The sequence below is a fragment of the Pinus tabuliformis genome, chromosome 6 (assembly GCF_031772625.1).
Source record: "Pinus tabuliformis cultivar Carrire ecotype Pingquan chromosome 6, CPIR1, whole genome shotgun sequence".
NCBI lineage: Eukaryota > Viridiplantae > Streptophyta > Pinopsida > Pinales > Pinaceae > Pinus > Pinus tabuliformis.
The window spans coordinates 1,699,145,813-1,699,167,293 of NC_142292.1; positions in this window are offsets into that span (position 1 = coordinate 1,699,145,813).

Consider the following 21,481-nt stretch of genomic DNA (forward strand, 5'->3'; position numbering starts at 1 on the left):
TGTGGAGCTCACATTTATTACATTGGGTCTCTTCCTCCGGGGGTCCCAGTTGAGAATTACGTTCCGCTTTCGGTTGCCTGGAATCAAACTACTTACCATGGCCCGCAAGGACAACCTTTTTAAGGACAACCTTCGGGTTTGCAAGGGAAACCTTTTCAAGGACAACCTTTAGGTTTGCAAGGACAACCCTTTCAGGGACAACCTTTGGCCTCCACAGGTTCCTCCTTTGTTTATTTAGGGCAACCTTCTGGTCAACCAGGTTAGCCTCAATTCCAACAAGGCCAACCTGTTACCCAGCAAGGCCAACCTTCTAGTCAGGTAGGACAGCCTCAGTTTTAGCAAGGCCAACCTATTGCCCAGTAAGGCCAACCTTCTGGTCAGATAGGTCAACCTCAGTTCCAACAAGGCCAACCTTCTGGTCAGTTGGGTCAGCCCCAGTTCCAACAAGGACATCAATCTGGTCAAATCAATCCAACTCTTAGTCCACCGGGAACTCAAACGCAAGTTGGTTCCTAAGCTCAACCCAGTCTCCAGACTCAGGCTGGACTCTAAACTCAACCCGGTCCCCAAACTCAGGTATGATTCCAAGCCCATCCTGTTTATCAGATGCAACTTGAGCCCCAGGCTCAGTTTGTACCTCAGCTGCAATATGGTCTCCAAGTACCTCAGAAACTGCAAGGGCAACCTCAGGGTGCTCCGTATCAGAACTATTAGCAACCTCAAGTTAATCCTTATCAGAATTTTCAATAGCCATATGCTAACCCTGTTGGTCCAACTGGTAATCAATGGTTTGCTGGTGATCAAAATCCAGGTGAACAACCAGGTTATGGCGTTAATCCACCTAACTATAACCCTTATGGAAAAAATCCATGGGGGAAACAACGCTCTGGTTGGAACTCTAACATTGGCCCTTATCAAAGGCCCATGATGTATTTTAATCCTTAATTACCTTTTCTTGCGACTTTGGAATTGCTCGATGTGTCAAAGTTGACAAATGACCCTATACTTCACAATCCATATTGGCCACCTGTTCCGACAAGGATTCTTGGTGATTGTCTTAAATTTGATGGCAAATCTGGAGAGAATCCCCAAGCGCATGTTATGACTTATCACCTTTGGTGTTCATCTAATTCCTGGCTTGACGATTCTATTTGTCTCCGTCTTTTTCAGAGGACTCTTACTGGTTCCGCTGCGAAATGGTATATTGAACTTGCTCGTGGAACTTTCCAAGACTTTAACTCTCTTGTGATGGCATTTCTTACCCATTTTCAGTTATCGATTCGCTATGAAACGAGAATGCATCTCCTTACTTCTCTGAAATAGGACACGGCTACCCACATCTCTGATCATATTTGTGAATGGAGAAGGTGGCATCGTTTGATTAAGTTCTGGATCCTTGATCAACTTCTGATTGACTGGTTTACTACCTCCTTTGGCGGTCCGATAGCCCGAGATATTGCTATGGGGGCATGTGTTATTGAAGAGCAACCCATCACTCGTGCTTAATATCTTGATTTGGTCTATTCCCAATCTAGCACGCTTTATGATGTCTTACCTGATGCTCCGCGACCTAGAACTTCTAAAGCCCCATCGACACCTTCTGTCAATGATGTTATTGGTTCCATTTCTCAATCTTCCCAAAAGTCTTCCACGACTCCTGCGAAGCAAAAAACTATTGCTCCTGTTGAAAATGCTTCTCAGTCCACATCTAATACTGGGAAAACCTCAAAACTTGATGCTGTCCAGTCTACCATAGCAGAGAAAACTTCGAAAGGTAAGAAGAAAGGGAAAGGTAAAAATAAGGTCGATGCACCAAAGCAAGAACCTCCTAAGACTCCTACTGATGATGGTTCTAAACACAAACCTAAGTATCCTTGTCTTATCTGTGACAAGGATCACTACACTAAAGACTGTCCTAGACGGTCTGAGGTTAGTCATTTGCTTAAGGGGACTTCGGGGACTCCTGTTGTACTTAAAGAGCCTTTTCCCTCCCAACAAACTCAAATGGTGGTAGACCAACCTCAATCCTCTTCCACTTTTGGCTCCTAGGTTTTTATGGCTGGGACTACCCCTATTCATGTGAGTACTCGATCGAAAGATTATGCTCCATCCGCCGGGAAGGAACCTGAAGTACCTTCTAACGTTCCTTCATCCAGTTCTGGCCCTCTTCATATTGAACGACCCAGCACTGAGTTTGTCATTAGACCTCCTACTAAGGGAGTTCTTCGGAAATATTCCTATAACCCCAATGCTCATGCCACACAACACTATAGTTTGCGAAGACTTAGCCCAAGCTCCTTCAGATATGTCCGCATTGGAAGTTCTCAAGAGTTGTCCCCCCCAATGGAAGTCTCTGCTATCTGCCATTGGTGGCATTGATCCGGCCGATTCTGAGTTAATTACATTCGATCTTGAAAACCATGTGCCGTGTTTGCCTCATCAAATCGCTTTTCTCATTCAAGTCATCATTAACTCGAAGAATATTCATCGTACTATTATTGATGAAGGCACCTCAACTTGCATCATGTCTGTTACTTGTTGGAAGGCCATCGGTTCCCCGTCTTTGAGTCAATCTCCTAATACCTTGGAAGCCTTTGATGGAAGAGATTCTTGTCCATTTGGTATTCTCCCGCGCTTGCCTATCACCTTGGAAGGGAAGATAGTTGACGTCGAAGTCGAAGTTGTTGACGCTAATCTGACTTACAACCTTTTGTTGGGTCGAAGTTGGACATACGCTATGTGTGCTATGGCTTCGTCATTATTTCGTGTACTCCATTTTCCTCATCAAGGAAAAATTGTTACGGTCGATCAGTTGTCCTTCTTCACTTCCTCTTCCTCAGATGACAATGTTTCATTTGTGGAGCATACCAGTATTCCCTATGAGAGTGTGGGTGCTGGACTCTTTAAAGATCCTGCCCTTATGGGTGTTTTTTCACTCCCACCTCCTAATGTTGCCTCTGTTAATATGATCTCTATCAATCCTAATCCTTGGGTGATTCCCCCCCCCCCGATCAGGTGGATTCATGGGGTGAGGTTATGCCGTTGAGCCCTGCAGAGCTCAACTATGTTGAAATCATTTCGGCTTCGATTTCATCTTCTGATTCTACTCCTTCGAGTAGATCTCTTGACACGTATGTGCAATCCCCTTGGCTTGGAGATATTGCTTCTCCGAATCCGTTACGAGAGACATTTCCTTTTGATGATGCGATTCTTGAGACTATGTCTTTTGAGGATCCTCCTTGGCTCGATAATCATCATCGTTCCTCGTTTCTCCCAGGCCATGGGGCCATGACTGCCTGTCTGGATAAGTTTGCTTCCTATGTTCCTTCTTAGCTGCTTCAGATGCCCATCTTAACTCATGAGGTTTTTCTGAGGGGAATATGGGAAATATTATGCAAACCATGCCCATCGACATCTCTGTTAAACCAGGGATTGTTGAAAATATTCACATTGGAGTGACTTGTTCTCCTGAGGAGATCCAGCTTTACACTGACCTTTTCCGAGAGTTTCGCGATGTGTTCACCTGGTCGTATGAAGAAATGCCTGGTATTGATCCAAGTATTGTGGTACACGAGATACCTACGTATCCTGGTGCAAAACCAGTTCGTCAATGTTTACATCCCGTGCACCCAAGAAAGGCCGCTGCCATTAAGGGAGAGGTTGAAAAACTTCTCAAGGCCAGGTTTATTTACCCTATTCCATTGATAGAATGGGTATCTAACATTGTCCCTGTGACCAAAAATTAAGGCACTATTAGGGTTTGTGTTGATTATCGTGACATCAATCGCGCATGTCCGAAAGATAACTATCCTACTCCCTTTATTGACTAGCTTATCGACGACTGTGCTAGGAGTGAGATATTCTCTTTTATGGATGGCTTTCTGGTTACAACCAGATCAATATTTCGCCTGCCGATTAGCACAAAACTGCCTTTATCTATCTGTGGGGTAATTTTTCTCACAAAAATCTCCCTTTTGGCTTGAAGAATGTCAGTGCAAATTTCCAGTGAGCAATGTCCTATGCTTTTCATGACATCCGACAAATTTTTGTGCCTTATCTGGATGATCTTCCGGCTCATTCAACTAAATGCACAGACCATCCAAACCACCTCCGCCAAATTTTTCTTCATTGTAGACATTACCGTATTCATCTTAATCTGCATAAGTGTGTCTTCTGCGTCAAATCTGGCAGACTCCTTGGGTTTGTCATTTCTAAGGAGGGTATTCATCTCGATCCACTCAAGGTCGAATCTATTTTGAATCTCCCACCTCTTTCTTCTTTGCATCAGTTGCAGAGTTTGCAGGGGAAGGCTAATTTCCTACGTCGTTTTATCCCTAACTATGCTGAGATTGCTAAAGGTTACACGCGTCTCCTTAAGCGTGACACTCCATTTATTTGGGATGACATCATCCAAAGGTCATTCGAGCAGCTCAAGACACTTCTTGTTTCTACTCCCCTGTTGCGTCCACCCAACTATCATCGTGATTATTCGCTTTATTTAGTTGCCACTGATAGTACCATTGGTATGGTTTTGGTTCAAGGTGACGATGATGGTTCCAAGCACGTCATATATTATCTTAGATGCAACCTTCTTGACACCGAGACTCGCTATGCTTATGTCGAGAAGCTAGCCTTGGTAGCTATCCAGGCTGTCCAACGTTTTTGTCATGACATTTTGTTGTGCATTAAGACCGTGATTTCAGATTGCAACCCAATGAAATACATTCTGTCACGTCAATTGCTGGGGGGAAAATACTCGAAATGGATTGTTATCCTCCAAGAGTTTGATTTGGAGTTTACCACTTCCAAGTCTAAGAAGTCACTAGTCTTCGCTAAGTTGATTTGCTCATTACCATCTGCTTTCACTTCCTCTCGGATAGAGGGACCGCATTTCGGAGGACACACTTTTCTTGATCAATACCCTCGATCCCTGGTATGATGACATTATTTTTTACCTCCAGATGTCTTCATTCCCCCTTGATTTGTTTAAGGATGCTTGTCGACACATTCGCCACCATTCTCAACCCTATCGTATTGTTGGAGACACTTTATACCGTCTTAGCGTTGATTCAGTTCTCTGTCATTATTTGACTTTCAAGGAAGATGAAAAAGTCTTAAATGACTACCACTCTGGCGCCTGTGGCGGTCATATGTTTGGTTATGCTACTACCCAAAAGATTCTTTGTGCTGGTTACTTTTGGCCCTCCATCTTCAAGGATTGCATTCTCGTTGTCCGATCCTATCATGCATGTCAAATTTACTAGTAGAAGATGCTTGCGCCACCTTCCCTTTTTCATCCTATCATTACCGTCAGCTCTTTTGCTAAATGGGGCATTGATTTTATGACCTATAACCCTCGCTCGGCCGGGGGGCATGGGTATATCATCATTGTCTTTGATTATTTTACGAAATGGGCTGAAGCAATGCCTACATTGTCTAACGACAATAAGACAACTGCACAATTCCTGTTCAATCATGTAATTACCTGATTCGGAGTCCCTCAGGCTATAGTCACTGATCATGGTTCTAATTTTTGTGGTTATATGATGACTGAGTTGACAACCCAATTAGGCTTGCGTCACGATAGTTCGACGCCTTATTACCCTTAGGCCAATGGCCAAGTCGAGGCAGTAAACAAAGTGTTGGTTACTATGCTCTAGCGCACCATTGGAATGCACAAGTCCAACTGGCATTTGATGTTGTTTTCCGCTCTATGGGCCTATCATGCCTCGGTAAAGGATGCGACTGTCTTCAAACCATTTCAACTTGTTTATGGTCTGGAAGCTACCCTTCCAATTGTATGCAAAATCCCTTCTCTCAAGTTAGCTATCGAATTGCTCACGAATACTACTCTAGTGGAATAACACCTTCTTTATCTAGAACAGCTTGACGAGACTCATCGAATTGCTTCTTTAGTCATTGAAGCACAAAAGAAGAGAGTGAAAACTCACTTCGATTAGATAGTCAACCCACATTCTTTCACGGAGGGGGATTTAGTCCTGCTGTATGATTAAGCTAATGACAAGCTGGGGGCAGGAAAATTTGAACCCATGTGGCATGGGCCCTATATTGTCAAATATGTTTTGTAAAAAGGGGCTGATGAGCTAATTGATTTCGAAGGCAACCCTTTAGATAAGCCTCGGAATGGGCTTTATCTCAAGAAATATTATGCATGAGTCTTTCATGCATTGCTATGTACATAAGTGTGTTTTTCATTTTGTACATGTTTGGCTTGGTGTGTAAGAATTTGCCGCTTATTGTGTCTTTTTTCTTCTTATGCAGTTGTTTGTCGCACCTTATGTCGGTTTCGTTGATGGTGCCTATCGCAGTACCCAAAATCTTTCCTCTGCGGCATGGGTTATCTACGATCCTCACGGTGAGTTGGTAGATCTTCAAGGTGTTTGTCTAGGATGTACTACGAACAATGTCGCTGAATATAGTGCAGTCATTGAATTACTGACTGAGGTTGTTGTCCTCAATATTCGCGCATTGATTGTGAATCTAGATTCACAGCTTGTTGTTCTTCAACTCAACGGGTGCTATTCCGTCAGAAACCCTCAAATTTTAAGGTTGTATTTATGTGTTCGTTTACTGGAAATGAATTTTGATTTCATTACATATCAACACATTCCTAGAAGACTAAATACATTAACAGATGCATTGGCAAATCATGTATTAGATAGACATTTGCGAAATTTATAAAAGTAAACCATGAAACATAATAAGTTCATAAAACAAAACATAGATGTATATATGTATATCAAGTGTTGCACATCACAGTGCTCAAAAAATATATGTTCGGGTTACATCGCAAGACAACATGTCTTTCAAAATTGCAGAAATTAAACCTAGGAGTCTAATCTGCGTGGTGCTCTCTATAGCACATGACTGCTCAGATGACACGTCTGAGTAGTCGGTGAATCTTGCCCGACACCCCTGCTATGTGTTGTTGGTACTGTCGAGGGACATCATCGAATCTCGCGTAGTCAGGGAACCCCTCCGTCAACCCCTCCAGGTCACGAGCGATCTCGTCCTCTACATCTCCACTGGGAGGAGGAATCGCGAACTCCTGCTCAACTCTCCGAGTAATCGGAGACAAACCTGCAAGCCTTTTCGGCCCAACATCTACAAGATTGAAACATCGTGATCAAAACATATCTAAAAAATGATTAAAAAATTAAAAAATATATAAAAATCAAAATTTGTTACTCTGTTGTCCCAGTGTTCCCCAGGAGGGAGTGCTACATCCGGATCACCCTTGAAATCTATCCCAACATATGGCCAGTCGATGACAATGAAAAGTTGACAATCTAACCATTGGAAAAACTCGGGTCTCCATGACATATGTTGACCCCTGCCTCCTCGGGGCATCAACATCGCCCACCGAGTCATCTGTGGCTCCTGCGGAGTCGGCCATGCTACGACTGCTTCCTGTCTCTGGAAGATAGGAAGACGCTCGAGGATGAAGGATACAAGAATGGACCCATACCCGAACTGTTTAACGTCCCCTCATTGGCACTTTGTTAATTTCTATTTTAAGTTATCAGCCACGGCCTCGGCCCAGTTGAAGATGGTGGGATCCATACAGTTGGCTGCCAGCCAGAGTTAGGTTTTGGTGGCCTCATGTGGGGCCTGTGAGCTAGCTGCTCTAGTGATGGTCAAGAGGATGAGTCGGAGAGAGAAGTCTCTAATAGTAGAAATATTGAGATTTCCACCCTTATCTGACTTCTCTGCCTTTGGACACAGTCTTCCCATAATCATATCCATGGTTTCTCCAATGATCCAGGTCTCGGTCATGCGGGGCCTTTCCCCCCTCTGTGACAAACCTTTCAGGAAGTAAATGTCTGCTACCTCAATCTCCAGCTCTTTCCCTCGGATATTGAACTTGCCCTCATTTGGATCCCATGCTCCAACCAGATATTGGAGTAGGTCCGGTTGTGCCCTCAGACAGGGCACCATGAAAAATTTCAGCAGACCGCAGTTCCAGAGCACGTCCAGGCAATTTTGGTCCCCCATGGCTAATTCATCATCGCCATTGTGCTCTCATTCCTTCCACTCAATCACCATGTTTTCTTCCTGCATACACACATAGATGATTATAAGTACTCCACTTGTGCTTAAAATCCAAGGAAATTGCTTAAGTTTTGAGAAATATCAAGAATCGGCGCTCAGCGCGCCTGTTTTTCTAACAGGTGTGCCAAGCCAAAATCTACCATTCAGGAAATTGAGATCTTCGTGACTTTTCCGTGTACAGTCGCGAAGACCCTGTTTTCTCCCCATGAAAAATTTTGGGTTGTCGTAGTCCTGAGCTGGCGACTTGCGAAGACTGTCGCGAATATGCCAGCCCTTAATCCTTCCTAAGTGGCAGCTCATACCATTAAAAACGAAATATTATCTATCTAAATGTGCGAGAAATCAACTAGAGCTTACTTGGACCAGACGAATTTACTGACAAGGTGCTGATCTTCCTCCAGTTGACCATTGAAATTTCGATTGCGCAAGGGTAAATTTTTCACTATGAGGTAAAATAGTGAAAAGTAATTTAGTTTTTACCAAATTACTCTTTTATAAGCCTTTTTGGTCAAATTAGGGTTTTTGTCTATCTTTGAATATTTCACGTATTTTTATATCAAAGATGGATCTTATGCTTGTTTGTGTGCCCAACGACAGGTTTCACGAACTCTGGTGATTAACTTGTGAGTTATATTTTATACTTTTTTCGGACTCAGTAAAAACACGAAAAAACCCCTTTTGGAGTCATCTTTAAGCCCTTTTCTGACTCTCGAAACATGAAAAGATCACCAAGTTCTTGTTGTTTTGAACTTGTTAAAGGCTACAAAGCGTCATCTACCCAGTATACGTTTACCCCTTTTTCAGGCTGGGATAGATTATTTACGAAAAAGGTATACGTTGATACTTCATGGTCAATAGGTTCCCTTGGATATTGTTTTATACCTTTTCGGATTCGAGGGACAAATTTATGAAAAGGGACCTTTGGATTTTTCTTTTCCGTGTCTTTTTCAAACTCTCTAAACATGAAAAAGACTCCGAGTTTTACCTATGTCAGACTCGTTAAAACCTGACGACATTGGACTTGTCACCATGATGAGACTGAGCTTCTCCTTCCTAGGGCTCGTTAAAATAACTAGGTCGGATTCGTCTGAAGGATGAACTTAAATTACAAGCATATGCTATCCCCTTCAAGCTTGTGTTTCAAAAATAATTGGGGTACTCGCCAGAAATGGTGGGGGAAAATTTGGAAACATTCTGTTGATTGTATTAGTTATTACGACAGCTTGTCGCTCTTGGACATCGACACTCTTTCTGCTTCGTGTTGGGTTGGGATATCCTCATTTTATCATTGGCCTTCCAGGTTTTGGGTTATTCATTTTGCCTCTTTCCATATGATCCTTGCTGCATCGTCATGACCTTTGATCCCTTGGTACCAAAATGTTGCCAAATTCCGGAGTCATGTCACTGATGTGTTCAAGAGCTTAATCCTTCTACAGTTTGTAGCCTTATATATCTTCCTCAGATTCTCTATCTCATTCACAATCATCTTGTTCCTTTGTCTCACGTCGATGATGTGGGAAAAATTATGGCCCTCCTTCGACCGATCGCTTCCTATCAACTTCAGCTCATTATCATGGAAGTTGATCTAGAGACTCCTTTCTGGTACCTTAGGGCTTGCATGCCTCAATGACAAGTTCTTCGTATTCAATGACAGGCTTGCATCATTGGTCTTCGATTGAGTGATTTCACAATTGTTTGACTTTAGATCATTCTTCACACTTTGTGGATTGTACTAGCAGTACCTTGAGAACCATTGACATTACTGGTGGTCTCTCTCACACTTGTTAACGATTTACATCATTGGCTGGTAATCAAGTGATTTTCTAGTATGCTCGACTTCAACACATCTATTTGCATACTATAAATTGTACCATGATCAGGTTGGGATTCAAGACCTCAGGTTCAGATTACACAAGTCCAGGTTGTGTGGATTGACTTATCCATGACTCTTTTGGTTGGAAGGTTGTGACCATACCTGAGTCTCTTTTGTGGTCTTTCTGATTGGGTGGCTGCATCCATACCACAGACCATTTATGTTTATCTTCTGGATGGCTGCACCCATGCCTTATGAACATGTATTTCCTTTCACTATGTACTCATGTATCAGAGATATCAGTTGTACTTGCATCTACAGGTTCTCCGCGAGGACGTTCTGTTTCGGTTATGAATTCATAAAGCATTTCACCCCTCCCACTCTCTTGGCCTTCATGCTTTAGGGGGCATTTGTTACACAGTAATTTGTCACCGACCCTACATTCCCTAATCCCAGACACTGTCGGTCCATGTTACTGACATCTGTGTTGTGTCATGTTGCTAATTATGTGTCATTACCTTCCTTGCAATCTTAGGAAGAATGTCTCAATTCATTATCCCTGAAGAAGACCCCTTTTTACCTAAGTTTATGGGTCGTTGTGGGTCAGAATTTATCCCTCCCACGAAGATGGACAAGTTAACACTAGCCCTAGCGAAGTCTTCGCTCTATCTCTATTTTGCACCCGCGACGAGCCAGATTTGGCAAGTTTTTCAACAACTTGTCAAAACTTTGAGATGAAATTGCTTCATGGGCGGTCCTAGGGCTAGTTTTTGGGTCAGTTGAGCTCGCCTCTCTCCTCTGGGATAGTTGTTCCACCTTTTGTACAACCTCTCTAAGAGATAAGCTCTTCCTTCCATCTCTTATGGGACCTCTCCCTCCTATAAATATCTTCTCCATGGATGAGATCAGCTAGCTTGGATATAACTGGATGATAGCTAGAGGTAATTTGATAGTTTCAAGTTTCTAAGAGAGGAGTAGAGGTAGAGAGTGTTATTGGAGTGTTGAAGTAGCCTCATATGTATTTTGGTTTGAGAGATGTTTGAGTAGAGTTGGCTTGAGAGCTTTCCAACATCAATCCTTGTGGATGAAAGAGAGAGTCATATGTTCCCTTGGGAGACGGTTCACAAGTTAATGCTTACGGAGACATGCTGACATGACCCTTCGAGGAGGCTTATGACGTCAAGGCTCAATTGTAAGTTTTACTTTGATTTATATTAATACAAATCAATAGCTTGTTTCCTATATCGTGTGTTAAATTGTATGTCAATAGCTTGAGGTTCCTTGACTCTTCAAGTAGATTGCTTGGTCGTTTTCTATTGTGTTTGTGGTGTTTCTATACATGTTGTTTTCAGGTATAAGTGATTAGAATAACAAGAGCTGGAGCAACACGACGAGGACTTCATCGAACGTCAAACTGAAGGTAGTCCTTCATAACACCAAATTTCTAAGGAAAGTTGCTTTGGTATTGTCTTTGTAGTGACTAGACCCCCTCTAGGGCTAGAGGGGTTGCCTCTGTCTACAGAGGGAACTTACGTGTGTCATAGGGGATGAAACAAAAATCGCAACCACAGTCACCAAAGGAAAAGCCGTGGAAAAAGCAAGCAAAGAGGTCAGCAAAGAGGTAGTCATAACAAGTACCAGTGCAACAAATAATACCCACAATGTTTGAAATGAGGAAAACCGAATCGATCTATTCCATATCCAAGTTATTTCCAAGCATACAAAAATAGATACATTGTTCGATAGTGGATCTCAGGCCAACTTAATTTTTGCGGATTTAGTCAAGAAAATGAATCTGGAAACCGTGCCTCATCATAAACCGTATCCATTGGGTTGGATAACCAAGGATGCCAATTTGCAGGTCACAAGGAAATGCATTTTCAGGTTTGCAATCATCGCCAATTTCATTGATGAAGTTGAATTAGACATTGTGCCATTGGATATCTCAGGAATTGTGTTGGGAAGTCCATATTTGTATGATAGGAAGGTTGTTTTCCACAGATTTGAGAACAAATATCATTTGTTCAAAGATGGAGTGGAGTACATTGTGAGAGCTCATCGTAGAAATCTTAGTCTGTCTTTGGCAAGCACAGGTGAAATGAAACAACTGGTTAATTCTAGCAAGAGTCTCATGCTCCTCATGATCAAGCAGAAAAATGACACGAAGCAGGAATCCTTTGCAGGCTGTGATGTGAAGTTGAAAGCTGAATTGGTTGATGTGGTCAATCAATATGGGGACATGTTTCAAGAACCAAAAGGACTGCCACCAAAAAAAGGAATTCAACATGAAATTCAGCTACAGTAGGACTGTCCACTCCCAAACATTGGTATGTATCGAATGTCAATTCTGGAAAGTTTATAAATTAAAAAACAAGTCCAGGAATTGTTAGATAAAGGAGTAATTCGTCCTTCTACTTCACCATGTGGTTCACCAATTGTATTGGTACCCAAGGAAGATGGAACCTGGCGCATGTGTATAGATTATCGAGCTTTAAATAAGATCACAATAAATAATTGATACCCACTACCCAAAATAGATGATTTGCTAGATCAATTGAAAAATGCAAAATATTTCACTAAATTAGACTTGAGAAGTGGATATCATCAAGTTAGAATAGCTGAGGAGGACATATGGAAGACTACTTTTAAAGCCAAACATGGATTGTTTGAGTGGTTGAAGTTAGAATAGCTAAGGAGGACATATGGAAGACTACTTTTAAAGCCAAACAAGGATTGTTTGAGTGGTTATTTATGCCTTTCGGTCTTTGTAATGCTCCAACTACATTCATGAGAGTTATGAATGATGTTTTAAGGTCATTTCTTGATGAGTTTTGTAATTGTCTATTTAGATGATATTTTGATATTCAGAAAATCATGAGAAGAACATGTTAGGAAAGTTTTGGATATCATGAGAAAAGAACATTTATTTCTAAAGATGTCTAAAATTGAATTCGGGAAAACTTCTTTAGTGTATTTTGGCCACATAGTTGGAGGAGGTGAGCTGAATATTGATCCCTCTAATGTTTCAGTCATTGTGAATTGGCCAATACCCAAATCAATTACAGAAGCAAGGAGTTTTACAGGAGAAACTCTGATTTAGGTGGATATTGGTGGCCACTCAACTATTCCACTTAGACCCCCACCATTATTTCTTTCAGTTTTCCATTTTCCTTATTTGTAGCACAATTTACTATTTTTGGCAGTTTTTCAGGTCTTGAACTTATGGAGCCATTTTGAGGCCCTAAACAACGTTTTTTTGGGAAAAAGGCGGCCAACATGTGCCATAAATCAATGTTGGCCACTCGAAAGTTGTAGTCCTCAGATAGATATTTCTAACGAGGTATTGTGCATGTCAAACGAAGATCATATGCCAAATTTATGACCCCGGGAAGTTGATGTACCAATTTACCCAAACGAGGCCCATAGTTTGGTGCTTCATCTCCTAGGGTTAGGTTTTTGGATGTTTAGGGTTTTCCATTGTTTCTCAACAATAAATAGGCCTTTGAGCCTTATTGTAACCCAGTTCACAGGCATGTAGCCGCCACATCTCTTATCAGAGATAAGCTACCATCGCCCTAGCTAGTTTATTTCCATTTATGTTTGTAAGCATATTTAGTATTTTAGATTAATGAAATGAAGTATTATTTCTGCTACATCTCTATATTTATGGTTATATCTGTAATTCGTTGCATTCCTGTTTAAATATGGATCAGTGGTATTAGAGCGGTCTTCTCTTTCTCTATTTTTCTTTGCATGTCCCCAACAAGGTCGGGATATAAGGAGTTAGGGCTTGAACTGGTCAAACATTTGCAAGACCAGCCTCGCAAATCCCGACGGCCTCCCATGGCAGATGAAAAGAAAGACGAGGGGGCATGAGATCTTATCAAAATATTTCTCGAAGAATCCCTTGAGTGACAAAGGAACGCGATGATGGACAACTTTGCCGATATCCTTCAGCGGTTATCCAGGGCAACACATCTACTTCCAGCAGCTACTCTGGAAGCGCCACACCATTTAAGGTACAAGTTAACATTGACATTCCCATATTTGAGGGTCAGATAAATGCAGAAGCTGTAGATAAATAGTTAACTATGCTAGAAGGATATTTTCCCGTTCATGATTTTTCCAGTAGGGAAAAGATCACTTTTTCACTTCTCAAAGAAACCCCCCACATCAAGTACTAGTGGAAAACCTAATGAGAGTAGAAGGATGAAAGTACGACCTCACTATTTTTAGCTACACCCACTTGGAATTTATTCTGGGATGCCATCAAGGAGCATTACTACCCTATTGGAAGCTATGACGATAAATACATAAAGTGGACCACATTGCGTCAGGGAAGGGACCAAGACATGCCAGAGTTTACCAACATTTTTCATACCCTTCGCACAAAGTTGGGTATCAAGGATTTTGAACGACATTTGGTACTCAAATACCACAACTTCCTACATAGGTTCATCCAGGACGAGATGGAGTTCTTGGACATCTCCTTGCTCGGCATGGCGTACCGATATGTTGTCAAGATCGAGCAAAAGTTTAAACATAAGAAGCGAGATTTTGGATCTGCGAATTCAAAGCAAGGGAAAGGCTTCCCCAAACCGCAGAACTAAGGAAAAAGCCAAGACAGTGTGACCCAAGACAACCCGTCGAAGCCGTAAGAAAAGAACAACACCACGAAGTCAAATAAAGACACAAGAAAATGGTGCGAGTTCCATAAGAGCCCCACGCATAACACAAGTGAGTGTCAGTCTAAGCAGTCGCTGGTGGCTGAGTTGAAGGCTTCAGAATCAAATGCATGTTTCGACTCTGAGTCAGAACCTGATAAGAGGAATGACAAAGGGAAGCAGATCATTGATGCAGAGCCCAGCGCCACTTTTGCACCGACAAGATCTAGAAGAATGAACCCGAAGATCAAGAGGAGGGGGAGTGCCTTTTCCACTCACAAATGTGGGTGAAGGGTTCGCCGCTGCAATTCATTGTTGACAGTGGAAGCTAAAAAAACCTCATTTCAGCAGAGGTCGTGAAGCAGCTAGGCCTACCAACCACACCACACCCACAACCGTATAACATCGGGTGGCTTCACCAAGGACGAGATCTCCGAGTCGGCCAGCAGTGTCGCCATCCCTACAACATCAAGCCCTTCATAAATGAGGTATTGTGTGATGTTGCACCTCTTAATGTTTGTGATGTATTATTAGGCCAACTATACTTGTGGAAGTGACATGCTATGTATGAGTCAAGACCTCGCGCTGTTATTATTTCTTTGGGTTATTCATTATACCAGGGTACCGGAGGTAGCCCCACCTACCGCCACCTCTTTGATCTTTGCTAAGAAATGCAGTAAGATCATCTCCCAGACTAGGAAATTCATTTTCTTTTTGGTTTGCTCTCAAAGTAAGGGGAAGATCTTCGCCACATCCATGACCCCTGGGAAGGGTTCCTCCATGCAGCAGAAGCAGGTGGATATGGTTATGAAAGAATACATGGACATCTTCTCCTCACCCATAGGGGTACCATTGCACTGTCAGGTCAAGCATTCATTTGATATGACTCCTAGAGCACCTCTACCCAACGGTCTGATATATCATTATTTCATTGTGAAAAATACCATATACAAGCAACAACATGATCAACATCGGGTGCCACACAAGTTTCAAGTGGGCGACAAAGTCTGATTGCATTTGCAGAAATAATGCCTTACAAGAGCCCATCAGAAGCTCAAACTAGTCTAATATGGTCCTTACATCATTACCAAGGTTATGGGAAACAATGATTTGGAGCACAACATTCACCCATTCCTTGGCTTGCACTGAGTGTTCAATGTGGACTACCCTCGACCATGCTTTCCACCATTATTGGGCACATCAGAGTTTGCAGAACATCTCACCAAGGACCAAGTTCAGCAAAGGTTTCCTCATCTCATGGAGGAAGTCAACGCAATGGGGACCATTGCTTCCTAAGGGGGGAGGAATGATCCAAGTGGATATTGGTGGCCACTCACCTATTCCACTTAGACCCCCACCATTGTTTCTTTCAATGTTTATGTTTCCTTATTTGTAGCACAATTTATTATTTTTGGCAGTTTTTCGGGTCCTGAACTTCCGGAGCCATTTTGAGGCCCTAAACGACGTTGTTTTTGGAAAACGAGGGCCAAAATGGGTCATAGACCCATGTTTTCCACTCAAAAGTTGTAGTCCTCGGATAGATATTTCTAACGAGGTATTGCACACGTCAAACAAAGATCATATGCCAAAGTTACGACCCTGGGAAGTTGATGTACAAATTTACCCAAACGGGGCCCATATTTTGGCGCTTCATCTCCTAGGGTTAGATTTTTGGATGTTTAGGGTTTTCCATTGTTTCTCAACAATAAATAGGCATTTGAGCCTCATTTTAACACAATTCAGAGGCATGTAGCCGCCACGTCTCTTCTCGGAGATAAGCTACCATTGCCCTAGCTAGTTTATTTCCATTTTTGTTTGTAAGCATATTTCAGTGTTTTACATTAATGAAATGAAGTATTATTTCTGTTGCATCTTTTATTTATGGTTATATCTGTAATTCGTTGCGTTCTTGTTTAAATCTAGATCAAACGCAGTATTGGAGGAAGTTCATTTCCAATTTCTCCTCCATAGCAGCTCCAGTACATGTGTTGACCATCATGAAGGTTGTCTTCCAATGGGGAGGAAAACACAAAAAAGCATTTGATGCTTTGAAACAAAAGATCAGTTCAACCCCAGTTTTGGCATTGCCGGATTTGAAACTGCAATTTGAAATACAGACAGATGCATGTGACTATGCCATGGGTGCAATTCTTTTACAGCATGTTAAGCCCATTTCATTTCATTATGAGATTTTTAATGGTGTTGTTATAAACTATCCTACGTATGATAAAGAGCTTTATGCATTGGAATAAAGTGTGAAGAAATGGAAGCATTATTTGACGGGAAGATAAACCATTATTCACATCGATCATCAACCTCTGCAATATCTACAATCTCAAACCAAATTGCAACAGTCAAGGCGCTTTCATTGGATGGGATTTTTACAGCAATTCCACTTGGTAATTAGGTACAAGAAAGGTATATATAATGGAGTTGCTGATATGCTTTCTAGACCAATTGTAAATGTAGCCATTTTACTCAACAATAATTTTGTTTTGCTTGAAAGTTATGTTGAACAATACACATAGGATGCTGACTTTCAAGAGGTATATTTAAACTTGAGTCAAGGTCACCAAGTTGAGGAATTAGACTACCATGTACATGATAATCTGTTGTATCATTTGGGAAACCTTTGTGTTCCACAGGGAGAGAGAGTAAATGTCACAATGGAAGCACACACTTCTCTTATTGCTGGACATTTTGGTGTAATTAAAACAATGGCAAATATTCAGAGGTATTTTTATTGGCCTCGTATGCTTGAAAGTATGTCACGTTTTATAAGAGGTTGTTCACTGTGTGTAGTCAGTAAGCCTAGTAATAGGAAACTAGGATTGTACACACCACTTCCAATTCGTTCAAGACCATGGGAAAGTGTTTCTATGGATTTTATAGGAGGTCTTCCTTTGTCAAGGAAAGTTCATGATTATTTGTATGTAGTTGTGGATAGGTTCAACAAGATGTGCATATTAATGCCTTGTAAAAATCAAATTACAGTTGAACAAACAACTCAATTTTTCTTTCAAAATGTATGGGTTCATTTTGGATTACCTACTTCTATTGTAAGTGATCGAGTCTCGATTTGTTGGGAATTTTTGGTCAAGTTTATGGAACTTGATGGACACCAAGTTGAAGAAAAGTACAACCTTCCATCCGCAAACAAATGGTCAAACTGAAATGGTAAACATGACAGTAATTCATTTGTTAAGAGGATATTGTAGCAAACATCCTAATTTGTGGGATGAACAGTTGCATTATATTCAACATACTTACAACCGAGCAAAACACTCTTTTTCTCTAGCTCCTCCTTTTGAGGCATGTCTTGGTTATTTTCCTAAAACACCTTTGGATTTCATCTTTGAGAAACATGTAGCTATAGATGGACATAGTGACATAGACATAGCAAAGAAATTCATTGAGAAAATTCAGTTGATTCACCAAATAGTTCAAGAACAACTAGAAAAGTGTCAAGGGAAGTATAAGGCGAAGCATGATAAGCATCGTGTGGATCATTAGTTTCAAGTAGGTGATGAAGTTTGGCTTTACATTAACAAGGAAATGATTCAAGGTGAAGGTAAAAAGCTGAAACCAATTTGTTAGGTCCATTTAAAATTCTGGAAAAGATTGGTAATAATGCTTTCAATCTTGATTTGCCTTCATATATGCAAATTTATTCCGTTGTTAATGTTGAAACTTTGAGATTGTATGAACCTCTTTTGACTGGAGATGAAGCACATCAAGGAATTCTGGAGAAAATTCTTCAATAGATGGAATTTGAACCCATCAAAGGCCAAATGGATTGAAATGGGGAGGGTGAGGGAACAATACCCTCATTTGTTCAATAACTGAAAGTGGTCCTTTTGGGGTCCAAAAGGCTTCTAGCGGGGAGGAGTGATCAAGTGCTTAGAACTATGCTCAAAAATCAAAGTGTCAGAATCTTGTCAAACTTAGCTTTAGATTGAAGATCTCATCATTCTGAATCCAACGGTGTGAATGAAACTCAAATCCGAGTTCGTATGCAGAAGTTAGAGCAAGTCAAAGTTTCGGTTTGACTTGCCTACATGGTAGGATTGGGATGATGTGGCAAGTCTTCAACGAATAAGGAGGCGCCAAGTGGCAGCTTGCCATTGGCCCTCGCAAATCACATATCGGAGTGGTAGGCAGAAAAGGTTTTTCAAATTAGCCCTCGGTAGGTTGGGTTGCGATACGATCAAATCACAATCTTAATCAGTGAAAGGGATAAGAGAATAGGTATCGGCCTTGGCCCCAACAAGGTTAGCAATGCGATCGCATATCACAATCGAAGAAGTAACAAGAATGAGCCATGGTGCAATTTAAGTTTCGAATGTGAAAGACCCTGGACGCGATAACATTATATGTCACAGTTTAAAACTCCAGTGGGTCCGTGATATCGCAATTGCAACATTTCGCCAGGTAAACAAGACATTCCGCCCACCGATTGCAATTTGAGATAAGGCCCACGGTGCGGCAAAATTATTGCCCGGTTAGCGGATTTTGGGGCTAATTTGTAGTTTTCTGCCGATTTTGGAACATTTTGTGGAACGAATTGTGGGAGAACTGGGAGAAGTCATAACTCCTTCAGTTCTTATCCAAATTGGATGCAAAAATAGTCAATCCTAGCAGTTTTTGGTATTATAAACTCATTGAGACAAGTTTCAGAGGCATCTGAGCATTGTAAACACACTTTTGATATAATTTGAGCATAATAGAGAGGCACAAGCCATTGGAAGTTGGACAAAGGAGACGTAACCCAGGAGGGGTGAACTCCTTTATCGTGTTCTTGTTGTGTGTTGTATATTGATGTTCATTGTTGTTATGTTGCTGTTGTTCAACATATGTTTTTATGTTAAATTGTTTATAACATTTACATAAGAAACTCTCATGGGAATCTGTTAATTTCAAAAGTTTTGAATCCTTAAGCACTTGAAAAAAATGATAAGCATCTTGGGTTTATTTCTGAATGGGGAATTAGCACAACATTACTAATCTTCCCCAATTTGGGTCAAAGACAGACTGGGAAGCTGAGGGACAAGACTGCATAGATTCTGGAGACAGTGGGTTCCGATTGAGGGAAGAACATTCGAGGAAACCAGTGCACAATTTTAGATGCTAAGGGAGGATGGGGTTCTTACGCATTGTGCAGTTCTAGCAGGCAAGGGAAAAAGTTTAAGGGTTGCAGAAGAAAAGTGTGCAGTTCCAGAAAGATGGATGAGGCTAGGTTGCTCGGGAAACTGGGTAAGTGTGAGATCAGTGAAACTGATGTAAACAGTGATAGAACTTGACTATGATCACACACTTGAACACTTAGTGATACAACATAGACCATCCAGAACATATAAAACATACTCTTCTTGATGCAAAAACCTCCATGACAAGAGTGCATGAAGTGAGTATGAAACATGTTTATGTGATGACCCTTGAAGTAGAACAAACTTCCCTTTGCATGACAAACGATAATCCCCATGCCCAAGGATGACACATGTTGCATAAAGATGAGAATGTGAACAACTCTTAAGATCAAGGAGGGGGGCTTGAGATCATCAGCTTACCAATAAGTGACCAAGGAACGATCGATCACATGATCCACGGTAGGCTCCAAAATTTGCATGCGAGCCAAAATTTTGGAGGGTGGTTGTAGCCACTACAAGAATATTCTAAATGATTAGGATAATATAATGAAGTAGATAGTAATGTGGATCTAGGTTATGCTATCTTTCATGGTTAATGGTTTCTAGGGTGAATATCTATATATTGTGTGTTTCTCATTATTTTTCTTTCTATTTTTCTTATGAATATGTATGCATCACTTCACTCATATAAGTTTAAAACTTACATATGGTATCAAATCAAGGTTATTGGCTTTAGGGAGATGCCTTTGTTGTTAGGGCTTTCTCATGCTTAATAGAGAAATTTTATCTTGGGTCTGTGATAAGCTTGGTTTTAGTGGGATCCTTGTGACAATGACTATTGTGTGAAAGAGAATGATCAAAATTTCCAAAATTGAGATTAAGAAGTTTAACAATTAGATATTTGAGCTATGGAAGCTCAAGATGGAGGACCTTCTTATAAAAAAACATTATAAGCTCATTGTAGATCTCACTACTTCACTTATGACTATGGTGACACCAGACTAGATAAAGCTGGATAAGAATGACAAAACACCACAATCCAATTATGTTTTTAGATTCAATGCCACTGAATGTATCAAGAGAATATGAAACTAAGGATTTATGGGATAAGTTAGGGACTTTCTATTAGTCTAAGTCCCAAGTAAAAAAAAAATTACTTTGAAAGAAGTTGTACCTCTTGAGGATGACTGATGGTGACTCTATGATAAAGCATCTCAATGCCTTTAACACTATGGTAAGTTAGTTTTCTATTGATATTAATTTTTTTGAAGAAGATAAGTGCATTGGTCTACTATGTTCTTTGCTAGACTCATGGGATAACCTAGTTGTAGCTATTGGGAGTAATACAACCATGTTAAATCTTGATGATTTTGTTGCATCCCTATTATCAAAAGAGATGAAGTGGAAAACCATATGATTTTAGACCAAGGGATCCTTATTTATGAGAGGTTTTCCTATAGACAAAAATAAAAATAAGTCTTTAGGGTTAGGTATTTATAAATCTAGAGGTAGACATAAATCTCTAGGGAAATCTATAAGGAAATGTAGTAAATTTAGGGAAGGCCTCTTTAGAAGGATGAGGGGGTGTGTACTTGTCATATAGAATCATGATGTATTATTGATCTATTCAAGTATGCATTTTAACATGAATCCTCACAGAGAGTGGTTTTATGAATATAAAAAGTATAATGGAGGAAATGTCTTCTTAGGAAATGGCTTGACAAGGAAAATCACCAAGTGTGGAAAGGTCTAGTTTTTGCTTAAAGATGGAAGGTTTAAAAACC